Genomic DNA, 11,231 nt, shown 5'->3' with positions numbered 1-11,231 from the left:
CTTGTTTATGTGAGAATCAGCCAGAACATCACAGCAGGCAAAGACTTTGCTGCCCTTTAATGCAAAAAACAAAAAACAAGACGGAGGAAAGAAATGTATAAATTCCCTTTATTCTGCAGCAATAATGAATGCAAGAGCACTCCAGAGGTGCAGCCTTACTTCACTGTTCTACATTCACATTTCACTCATGACTGCATTGCTAAATATGATAGACCGCACCATTAAATTTTCAAGCAGCAACACTGATAGTGGAAATGCAGGGTAATGGCGAGTCTTTCTCTAACAGAGGAGTTTGTGTGAGTCGCTGAGTGGTGAACGAGAAAGAAAAAAACAAATAAAAGCAATCAATTTTGGTTTACTGAAAAACAGCAAGAGCACCATTAGAGTCAGCGGAATGTGCACAAAAAGTGATTTTTTTTCCCCCCAAATATCTTAGGACCCCCATATGCTGTCATTGTTAAACCACAGATTTATTCAGCCTTAACCAAAACACAGCCAGTCTATCGGTAGATTTCTAATTTGTGGGATACTCATAACACTGACTTCTGGGGTGTGATGCTTCTTGACAGGTTGTTAAAACAACACATTTAACAGCTGTGATACACACTCCCCATCTGTGGATGCCATCTAAACACCGTGGTATGCAGATGCAAAACCAACAGGACGATGAGACGATCTCATCACTTGTTATGGTAAGATCTACACAAACTTAAGAGCTTAAAACTCTTTAATAAATTAAACCTTTTTTTTGTATCCACGCAAACCAGTGTTTTTACTTTGCTAGTTAATTAAATCAACAGACATATTAAAATCATCCATTTTTTCATGTCTTTTGTCGTTTTTATTTTATAACTGAAAATAGATTCTAAAGGTTAAAGTGTGTCTTCTGGTTTTTAGAAAAATGGAAAATACACCAAATGCCATCTTAAAAAAAAAAAAGTTTTACTTTATTTATCCCACAATGGAAAAAATTCTTCTCCGCATTTGACCCATCACCTGGGGGAGCGATGAGCAGCAGACAAGCCGCGCTCGAGAGACAGCAGCTGGCTGGGGAGAGCGGGGATTGAACTACCAACCCTTTGGTTATTGGACAACCTGCTCTAACGCCTGTGCCACTAACCTAATCTTGCAAAAATGGATTGATTTTCAATTATCTTCTCATTAAATTATGTTCAAAATGTTTATGTTCAGAGTTCACTCCAACTCATGTAATGAAGTTCTGCAAGAACTTTAACAGCTTTTTAACGATTTATAAATGATAAACGTCTACAAAAATATTTAAGTAATTTCATGCTTCCCCACCACTTCACACATCCTGATATTATCTCTTTATTATTCATAGATTTTACTGAAAAACCATTGATAACCTTAAATCAGAATGTGTCAAAGATTTCTTTTATTTAACCTGTTTTTTATTCAATGACAAAAAAATTGTGGTAAATTTTAATTTTTGAAAGACTGAAAGACCGAGACCTATTTGCACTTATTTATATGAGACTAGGTACAAACACTGATGGAAATTCATGTTGGTCACACGTAATCTGTGTGACCAAAATGCACATTGCTGCAGTGCCCGCGCGTATTTTAACTGTAACCTCCCTGCAGGGTAACCTGAAACAGTGCACCAATGGGGGACCTTTCTCTGTGTTCATGTTCTCGCTGTGCATGCGTGGGTTTTCTCCGGGGACTCCGGACTCCTCCCACCGTCCAAAAACATGCTTCATAGGTTAATTGGTTACTCCAAATTGTCTCTACAGGTGTAAATGCGAGTGTGTATGGGTGTGTGATTTGTGTGGCCCTGCGACAGACTGGCGACCTGTCCAGGGTGTCCCCTGCCTTTGCCCACAAGTGGGCGGGATAGGCTCCGGCAACCCTGTGACCCCAAAAGGGACACAACGGATTTAGAATATGAATGAATGAATGAATGAATGAATGAATGGATTAATGACTGAATGAATGATCTATTTTCATCTCTGCTACTGTGAACAACAGATTTTTTTTTACAAGTTATAAAGAATAATAAAATAATCAACAATCTGTAGAAATGGGTAATTTTTTTGGGTGTTTTTAATATGATCCTGTGGCATTTTTCTGATGACGGAAGACAGGCCTAAAATTGCTTTTCTTAGTTTTTTTTCTTCATTCAAATGAATGTTAATCAGGCACAGACAAAAATATGCAGTTTGAAAAAGTTTGTATTTGTGATGTAGAAAACACGCTTGGCGCGCCACAAACAAGCTTCCAACGGTCCATTCTAATGTATCCACTTGCAGAGAAACAGATGTTTTGTTTTCTTCATACAAGCTGGCATCTGGCTCAAAACTGTACAACTGGATAACTGTAATGTTGCTAACCATTTTTGTTGCACCAGTAATGATACGGACAGTAAGCTAGCGGGAGAACGTATAAACGGAGAGCTCTCAGCAACAGAAAAAGGGACAAAGTTGCCAACAGTTCTGCCCACAGCTCGGACGCAAATTGTTAATGAACTCCTGCCGCTCTGCAGAAACTATGTCCAAGAAAACAACACATTTTGTTTGATTTTGCCTAAAAACGGTATTATCCTAATTAAAAGACCACTGGGAACACATTTAAAACAGATTAAAAGATAATTGGAATGGGATTTTAAGGTGTAATGCAAGTAAAACTCAAATTCAGGTCTTAATAATGGTTTCTGCTGACTGTCCAGATTCACTTTGCACGTCTCTGAAATTTTTTCCACCTCAGGAACTGAGTTGATTGTACAACCTGAGCCATGGTCAGCTTGTGTCATGTAATACTTCTTGTAGTCAGTTCAATAATGAGCTCAGATAGACTCCACTGCCCCGGCAAGGCTGCGCACAAGAAGCACAAAAAGCTCAGACAAAATCCAAAATGAGAATCCGTCCCACAATTACACATTAAGAGATCTTTAATTATCAATAAAGGGTAAATCTGTGTTGTGCCAGGACACATTACAGGAATGTAATGAGTCTGAACAGCAGATTTAGTCTGTCAATTATGCTGAAAACATTATCTATCTTGTATTTGTTAGATAACAAAGCTCATTTTGGTTTAGAGGCAAGCAGGAGCTGTGGCTGCAAAATGTGAAATATTGTATGTTTCACAGGGGATTGCTCTAAATCAGTGTGATTGAGTCAAATCAAGCTACTGTGGTACTGCAGCTTGTCATAAATAAATGGATGAAAGCCCATAATCCTCTCCTGTGGAGCCTGACTTCTAAATTGCTGCACATAACCACTTACAGCTTGACAGCTCTGAAGGAAGACTGGAATAAAGTCTGCAGTGTTTTTAATATTGGATAATTACATACATTTCCCTCTATAGTCAAACCAAAGGAGTCCTGGGAACATGAAAAGCGTAGGAATTCATCTTTGCTGGGTTTTGCAAACACAGACTAGTAAAATACAGCAGGCCAAAAAAGGGTGTTGGTCACCAATTCTGCAAGTTGCTCAAAAGACGCTGTGTGTAAAAATGAAGTCAAAAGAGGTCTGTCCTTCATAAATGCACTTCAACATTGGGACACAGAATGTAAAAATAGAATCTAGGAAATCACATTGTTTGATTTTTAGAGAATCTATTTGTAAAATGTATTTGTCAACAGCTAAAGTTCACATTGATACTTTGTAATGTCATCCTGGTTTCAGTCACAGTGGGTCTTTAGCCGGTTTGAACACACTTTAGTTGTTCATGCTATTTTGGTCCATTCTTTCAGACAGATCTTCTCAAGAGCTGTGAAGCTTGGGGGCTGTTGCTGGGCAACACAGGCTTTTAACTCCCTTCACAGATTTTCTATTGGATTGAGATTCTGAGACTTAAATACTCCATAACCATGAAATGTGTTTTACGTAGCCACTCCTTTGTTGCATGGGTGGCATGTTTATCATTCGTTCTCCCAATTCTCTGCTAAATCATTCAGAGGTTCTCCGGAAAATTTTAAATGGGCCTGGACATGTGCTGGAGACCGCAGAACGCTCCAACAGTAATCTTTGTTGCTCTGGTCCCAGATTCAGACAATCAGTTCAAATAAGCAGATGAAGATAGAAGAGTTTTTTAAGGTCTCACTCCAACAGTATTTTTATCTATTGTTAAAGCATTTCTGGTGGTCTTTTAAATATGATTAAGCAGTTTTTAGCTAAAATCAAAAAGGCTGTGGCATTGTCTAGGACATCGTTTCTGCAGAGCGACAGTAGTTCATTAGAAATTCACCTCTGAGATGTGGGAAGAACTGTTGGTGCAGAAGTGACCGTGTGTCTTGCTACGCGGCAAGCGCCCAGCTCTGCTGTGACGACACCCTCGTACAATAGTTTCCTCATAAGAATTCTGTTAAAATAACGCCATAACACAATGAGACACACTGAAATGTAATTGGAGGAATGCTCATTAAACAAATTTTAACGTGATGCAAATTGCACTCTTTCCCTGACCATCTAGATGTCATAAACATTTATCAATCTTCTTAGCCGTCTTCCTGCCAGTAACCGCCCTGCAGCATGCCTCCACAGGGCTGCAAAGCGTAGGAGTTCCATTATTCTTTCGCTGTTTGCTTTGCCCCGACCTTGTAATTCCTGACCAATGAGTGAAGAGATCTTTCATCATCTGGTTTTGTTAACAAGCTTTAGTCTGGAACAGGAAAGTCCCCTTGATGGGTGTCTGAATACAGACCAAACACAAGATTCAGGACTCGATCTGGACAAAATTAAGTGGACTGAGTCCGGGCCTACAGAGTTTTCTGGTCTGAATACACCCTTAAATTCTTATAAATGTGTCCTCTATCATAAAAAAATGCTACTAGAACATGTTAAAAACACCCAAAATGTGATTTTCATTGTGGGTCTTTAAAGGTGAAGCAACAAGTCGGTGAGGGACCGACCTCTTGCTTGTTTTTAGATCCTAGTTTCAAATTTTATGCACCATTCAATAAACACATTCTCGGATTATTAATTTACACAAACTTAGAGTGTATGATTAGCATTATAGACCTCGCTTTTCTTTTAAAATTGGGAAAACCTACAGAATCAGACTGACAAAAACCTCTTTGCCTACTTGGGTTCCTTGAAATGGAAGACTCCTCATAGTTTTTTCTATTAACTCTATGATGTTTTCCCCATGTTGCAAGAAGCAATGACCTACTTTTCAGGGATTTGTCTTTGACGTTTTGGCTCGCCCTTTAGCTGGTCAGGGCAGATGGTCACCCACCTTGAGTTAAGTTCTGCTGGGAATGCTTTCCCATTTAACGGATGTGAGTTCTGTGTCTTTCACCCATTGTTTTGTTTAGTTATATTATTTAGTTATATTTTTGACATATTTATTATTGCAGTTATGTTTTTATTTATAAAGTGTTAAATATTTTGAAGCTGTGATAAACTTTTATTTACTGTTTCGTGTTTGTTTGTGACTGAGGAGAGGTGTTTATTTGGTCCTTGGGCACTCGGGAGATGCAGGTTTTTGCTCCAAATCAGACAAAACAATGAAGAGAGTAGACTTTCCCAAGAAGAAAAAACAGCAGAGGAGCAAATTCACAATTCTTGTAACCTAAAAATATATTTTTTTAAACAAGACAGTTGCAGTTTTGAAAAAGCAAAAGTATCCCCTCTGATGCTCCAGCTTCCAAATTGGCAGCAAATTCCAACTTTTAGTGCAACTAACTTGTAAATGTGTGCAAAGACAGATAGAAAATGTTGGATTGACAAGACTTTCTAGGTCAAGGAATATGAATCTCTGCAAAGCATTTACCTTAAGCAGGATGTTCTCCTTATCTTCAGTTGCCAAAGCTTTAATCGCATTGTCACTCTTCAAGGCTGCCGTATATGAACACTTCATTTCAAATAAGGCAAACATTACAGCACCAAGTAAAGCGTCCAGGCACTAAAGCAAACCAGGCCATTAACCTTGTTACCAGATACATTTTTGGAGATAAATATAATTTCTTGAAAGCTCATAAATGGCCGTAAAATAAAATGATGAGACTGCAGCTATTTTTGGGGCATTTGCCTGGATTTTTACCCAGTTTCTCTGAACACTTTTTGGATTTTGTCCAAAGGAATAACAGAAGCTTGTAGCGGATAAGTCATTTTGTTCAACAGTGAGAGTTTGAATCATTCTGTCGTGGCCCTGTTTTTTTTTTTTAATCTGGAGCCCTGCCCGGTGTATTTTTGGAGATTCTTCAGCTCCCCACAAACACGCAAGACTATGAATAATTTACTGCATTGGAAGATTTACCAATATCAATCTTTGACAGCCATCTTCTATTTTCAGTCTCTGATTCACTTTTTATCTCACTTTGTAATGAAATGCCAAAATGGCCGCAGTATTTTAGCATTTATTTACACATCCCTCCATTCTTAAATTTCTGAAAAATGCCCTTTTTTTATCAGCGGCAGTTCCATATTTCCCTTCAGTGGGTTGAGTAGTTGAGGTCAAGCAGGTTTCAGAAAATAACTGCGGTGAGGTCACAGCATGTGACTAAAGAACAAAGAATGCTGTTCAACAAAAAAAGGTCAGTGTGAAGTTTTAAGAACTTTTGACGTATTTCTCGGGGTCTGTTTTTGCAGTGTTGAAGGCCCAGTTTATAAATCCTCATGTCCAGGTCAAACATTTGAACGATTTGCTGAACAATAAGTTTCCTAATTCAACTTTTCAGGGTTTTCTGTTCATCTCTGAAAGTCCAATTTTAAATCAAATGTTGTTGGTTTGTGAAAAATAGATTCCTACAAAATAATCACTTCCTTAGTCATCATTTTCCAGTTTTCTGGTTTTCCTTTTGTGTTCATGCAATTGTTTTTTCTTCTATTCATCCACCAGCCAAGCGCTTGATTTTTCTTTTCAGCCACAATCAAACTTGACTAAAGGTTAGTGTTGGTGCCTGCATTCATCAGCTGGCATGTTTGTGACTGTTTGCTGACTAAAGTGGTGCTCAGGGGTGGAAAAACTATCGCAAGATTTTCAGCAGGTAAATGTTTGAATCTGAATTTATAAAATGATAGTGGTAGCATTCTAAACAATCATTTCCAGTCACTGCTGATTAAAAACAACACCAAACACTGGCCTGAATTTCCTTTTTCTGTGTGTCATACGTTTCACAATATTGTTGTAAACAAGTCGCTGCAGCCTCACAAGCCTAATCTGTGCTAGTGCTTCATTGTTTACAATGCAAATAGTATTTAGTGAAAACATTTGGCTTCTATATTCACAAAGATCCATAGACTGACGTATGAGATCCCTCTGGTTGAGTCAAAAAGTTTACATGCAGTTTTGTGTAAAACTTGAGCATTAAAAGCATCGCTGCAGTCAGAATTTAGCACAGAGGTTATTTTTCCACCTGTTTCCCAAAAGCAGATGTTAAAATTGTCCACCTAAAAAACGAAACGCAAGAACAAAAATATCAATAAAAAGGATATGCTTGTTTTAATACATATACTAACACTGAATACTATTACCAGAGCAAAAATACCTAAATATGAGTATTTTTAGCTAATTTTTAGATTGAAATGTTGTCTTTAAAAGTGCAGGACATCAAAACTTATTTTAATAAATCCTACTAAACATATTCTACAATGGCACATTTAAAAAAAAACATCTTGTTTTCTAAATTTTCTAACTTGAGAATTTTTCTTTTCAGAAACAAAGCAACTGTTTTTTGAAGTTTAAATCAGATCCTCTATGGTAAACACAGATTTAAAGTTAGAAAATCCCAAGTAAAGTTTATCAGCCATGGATGTAACGTACTGTTTCGCAGGATAGCAACCCGTTTTAACATCTCTATCATTTTTTTAAAGTCTTGACCAAGTCGAGCTTTTACTAAAAAGACCTTTTCAGTCTTTAAAAGTCTGTCAGAGTAAATCAACTATTTGAATTTTCAAAGATCCTGTCAGGAAGATTTTTCTGGTCCTTGCAAGAAAAACACAAAGCACTCAGCAAGTGTTCTTGGAGTGCTCAGCAGCAGAGTTAAATGGACAACCTGTAACCTTCTGCTTTATTGGATTCGGTGAGTGCCTGTGCCACGCATTAGACTAAACAACTTCACTTTCCCCCCAAACTCTCCAATCACGCTCAAAGACCTCTGTCTGCCAGAGGTCAGTGCCTGTCAAAGACAATGGCTGTTAAATTAGAAACATGCCATTTTTTTGATTCGCCTGTCTGCGTGTGGTGCAGGTCCCATCAGGTATATTAGCCCAGATACAGGGACAGAGCATGTCCCTCAAAAGCAGATGAGTTCCTAATAGCATTTTGCCCCTCATACATCAGAGGCCGACTGTGGACAAAGATTCTGACCTTGAAGTCCAAGGGAGCTTGACATATAAAGAGAATTTATATCAGGAAAAATTTGGTGTTGTCAACATCAGTTAGACCCGGTGAAAAATGTAATTTTTTATACTTATCATCTGACATTGAAGGTTCATACAGTGGGGCGCTCCATGATTCCAACAAAGAGAGAAAAAAAAAGTCTCAAAATGAGAAATGGAGGACTGCATTTCCTATCAGTGCGAGTGATGATTATATGTTCCAGGAAATGGCTGAAAGCAGAAGGTTAAAGGGAAGGTGAGACTGAAGGGTTGATTTGAGGCAGTGAGGAAATGCAATTTTCCCACAGGTGTGTCTATCGCTGGGATAAAGACTTTTGCTTTTGGACTGATATTTATAAAGTGGATCAGGAGAGAAATTCATTCTGGCTTCTAAATATAAAACAACTTCAAGATGCACACATGGAAGTAATTGAAAAAGCTGAGCTTCAATTTATCACCTGCAAGTCCTTTCCATCACAAGCTGCCAAAGTTCTACACAAAACCAATCCTTACTGATAACATGGTAAAACTACCTAAACAACATGATTTGAAATAATAATAAATGTGGAAAAAATACTTATATTCGTAATTGGGGTGCAAAAAGTTGAAATTGTTTTCTATTATAAACACAAATGTTATCTTTTTCATTGAAGGAACTGAATAGGTCACATTTAGAGCAGGAGTGACCAGGTTCAATGTTAAGTCAATGTGCAAAAATGATCAGAGGTCCTGCGGCACGATTTGAGCGTTAGGCGCTTAAAATCTGACTAAGGATAAATATGAGTTACTTCCCTTCAGTTATTTCTCTAAGTGGAAAGATATGGAAAAACAAGGTCTTCCAATTCGGACGTTTCTACCGCTCGATGACTTCATCAATAGCCGCTGGTCATCGCATGAGCATGTAGCTGCCAGTGCTCAGAAAATACGTAACATCTACTTTATAACTTTTAAAAAGTTCCTCAAAAACTCAATACTTACATTTCTTCTGTGCCTTGGTGTATGGGTATGCTCTGTGAAGATGTGAAGAAATGCAATTTTCCTCAGTGTCACAGCGAAACGCGGATACCGGCAGAGCCAGGTCTGAGCCGCTAGGGCTCCTCCTTAAAAATAACGTTTTCGGACACCACCACAGCTCAAAACGGATCGCATCCAGCCAAAATATTTGCTTCGCAAGTTCAAATATGAACTTCGCCGAATAATTTGCATCACGTCAATGATATATTCAGGAACTTGACATGATCTTTTCTTCCAGGGTTTGCCGGCTTGGTCGGTGGTTGTTGCTGCAGTTGTCGCCCTTGCTGGGGCAGCTGGAGTTTAACTTTGCAGCTTCACGGCTGTGAAGTGGACCCCAGTGCTGTCCCAGTCTGGGTGGGCGCTGTAGCGATGGTCCCGTGGCCAAGCTGGCTCCTGTTATGAAGATATTCCCATATACCGTTTCCTCACAGCAGAGCCAAGCCTTACTTGTTTGTTTGTTTATTCATCTATTTATTTACAGTTACATAGTCATTATTCTTTGTATGTGGGGGTCATATGTTTTAACGGAGGGGAGTGGGAAGGGTGAAGGGTGGGTTGGGTTTCTACTGTAATATTGTGTGTTTTCTGTTTTTAATGTTAAAGCGCTTCGAGCTGCGCAACTGCATGAAAAGCGCTATTTTATAAATAAAGTTTGATTGACTGATTGATTGATTGATTGATTCCAAACAAATCTGGATTGGATTGGATTGATTGATCAGTGGGTGGAGTCCAAAACCGACATGGAGGAGTAACTAATCGTTCTTGTCCTGAACTTTATTATATTTTTCTTACTTCCAATGTGATGATGATAAAAAGGTTTTCCAATTTTATTCCTATTTTTATTCTTTTCCTCCTTGGACTAATGTGGGACTGACTGCAAGTCGTCACACTGGGTATCAGAGAAACAGAAGTACCGCTGAAAGCAGCCATCATTTGGATGATGAACCTCACCGTACTGGGAGAATCTCTGAATGATTTGATGAACCCCGACACAGAGACGTGTTTACTAATGCTCTTATAAACCTCTTCAAGATAAATAACTCTGATCTTTTTATATCTTCCTTGTCTTCCATGGATTGTATGTGAGATATGCAGTCAATGCTTCAAAGTAGCGATGAGGCTTATAAAACTTTGGAAAGAAGCTCCTCCCACATGCAGCGGGAGATTCAAGTTAACATTTTTATGGACGGGTTTGGTTTGAATGCAGTTGAATAGCAGTTGTGTATAAAAATGAAAACAGTATGTTAACTCAAGACACTTTTTTTAATATAATAAACATTAACTACCACATCGTTGGGTCATTTCATGTAATCCATGGACACCAGTGAAGATCAAAAATAATTGAAGAAAAAAGGTTCAGCGCACTGTCTTGTGGGGTCTAGATGACCCAACTCCCCATGTTAAAGTGCCTAGGATAGCACAAGGGTTACATATTAGTATTAATCATTATCTTATAACATGGTTTACTGTTTCCTCCCTGTGCTTGTTCTACATAGTCCTCCTGGGCTACCTCATTGGAAGTCTAAGACAACAGTCAGAATTAGTTCTTTTTTACACTTATTTTATGTAACAACAAATGTTTTCCGTTTTAATGTATAGCAATTTAAAGACCCACTCTGATGAAATGATGTATTTTTTTTATAGTTTAAATAAATCTGCAGTTCATTTTATTTGATTAATATTGTACCTACAAGTTTTTCCCTGATGGTCTTAAATTTCATTTTCAGTGTACCATATGCATGTGTCATGTCAAAATGTGGCACCAAAATGCTACAGAAGTTTTTTTTTTTTTAGTCAGAGCTAATTGAATGCAGCATTTTCGTCTGTAGCAGCAGATTTTCTATAAACACCACACAGTTATGCTGACAGCAACGATGAAACCATTTCCCCATTGATGTTAAGCATAAATCAGGTGGCTTTGCATTTCTTTCA

Source organism: Oryzias latipes, chromosome 9 (genome assembly GCF_002234675.1).
Source record: "Oryzias latipes chromosome 9, ASM223467v1".
Classification (NCBI taxonomy): domain Eukaryota; kingdom Metazoa; phylum Chordata; class Actinopteri; order Beloniformes; family Adrianichthyidae; genus Oryzias; species Oryzias latipes.
This window is presented reverse-complemented; position numbering follows the sequence as displayed.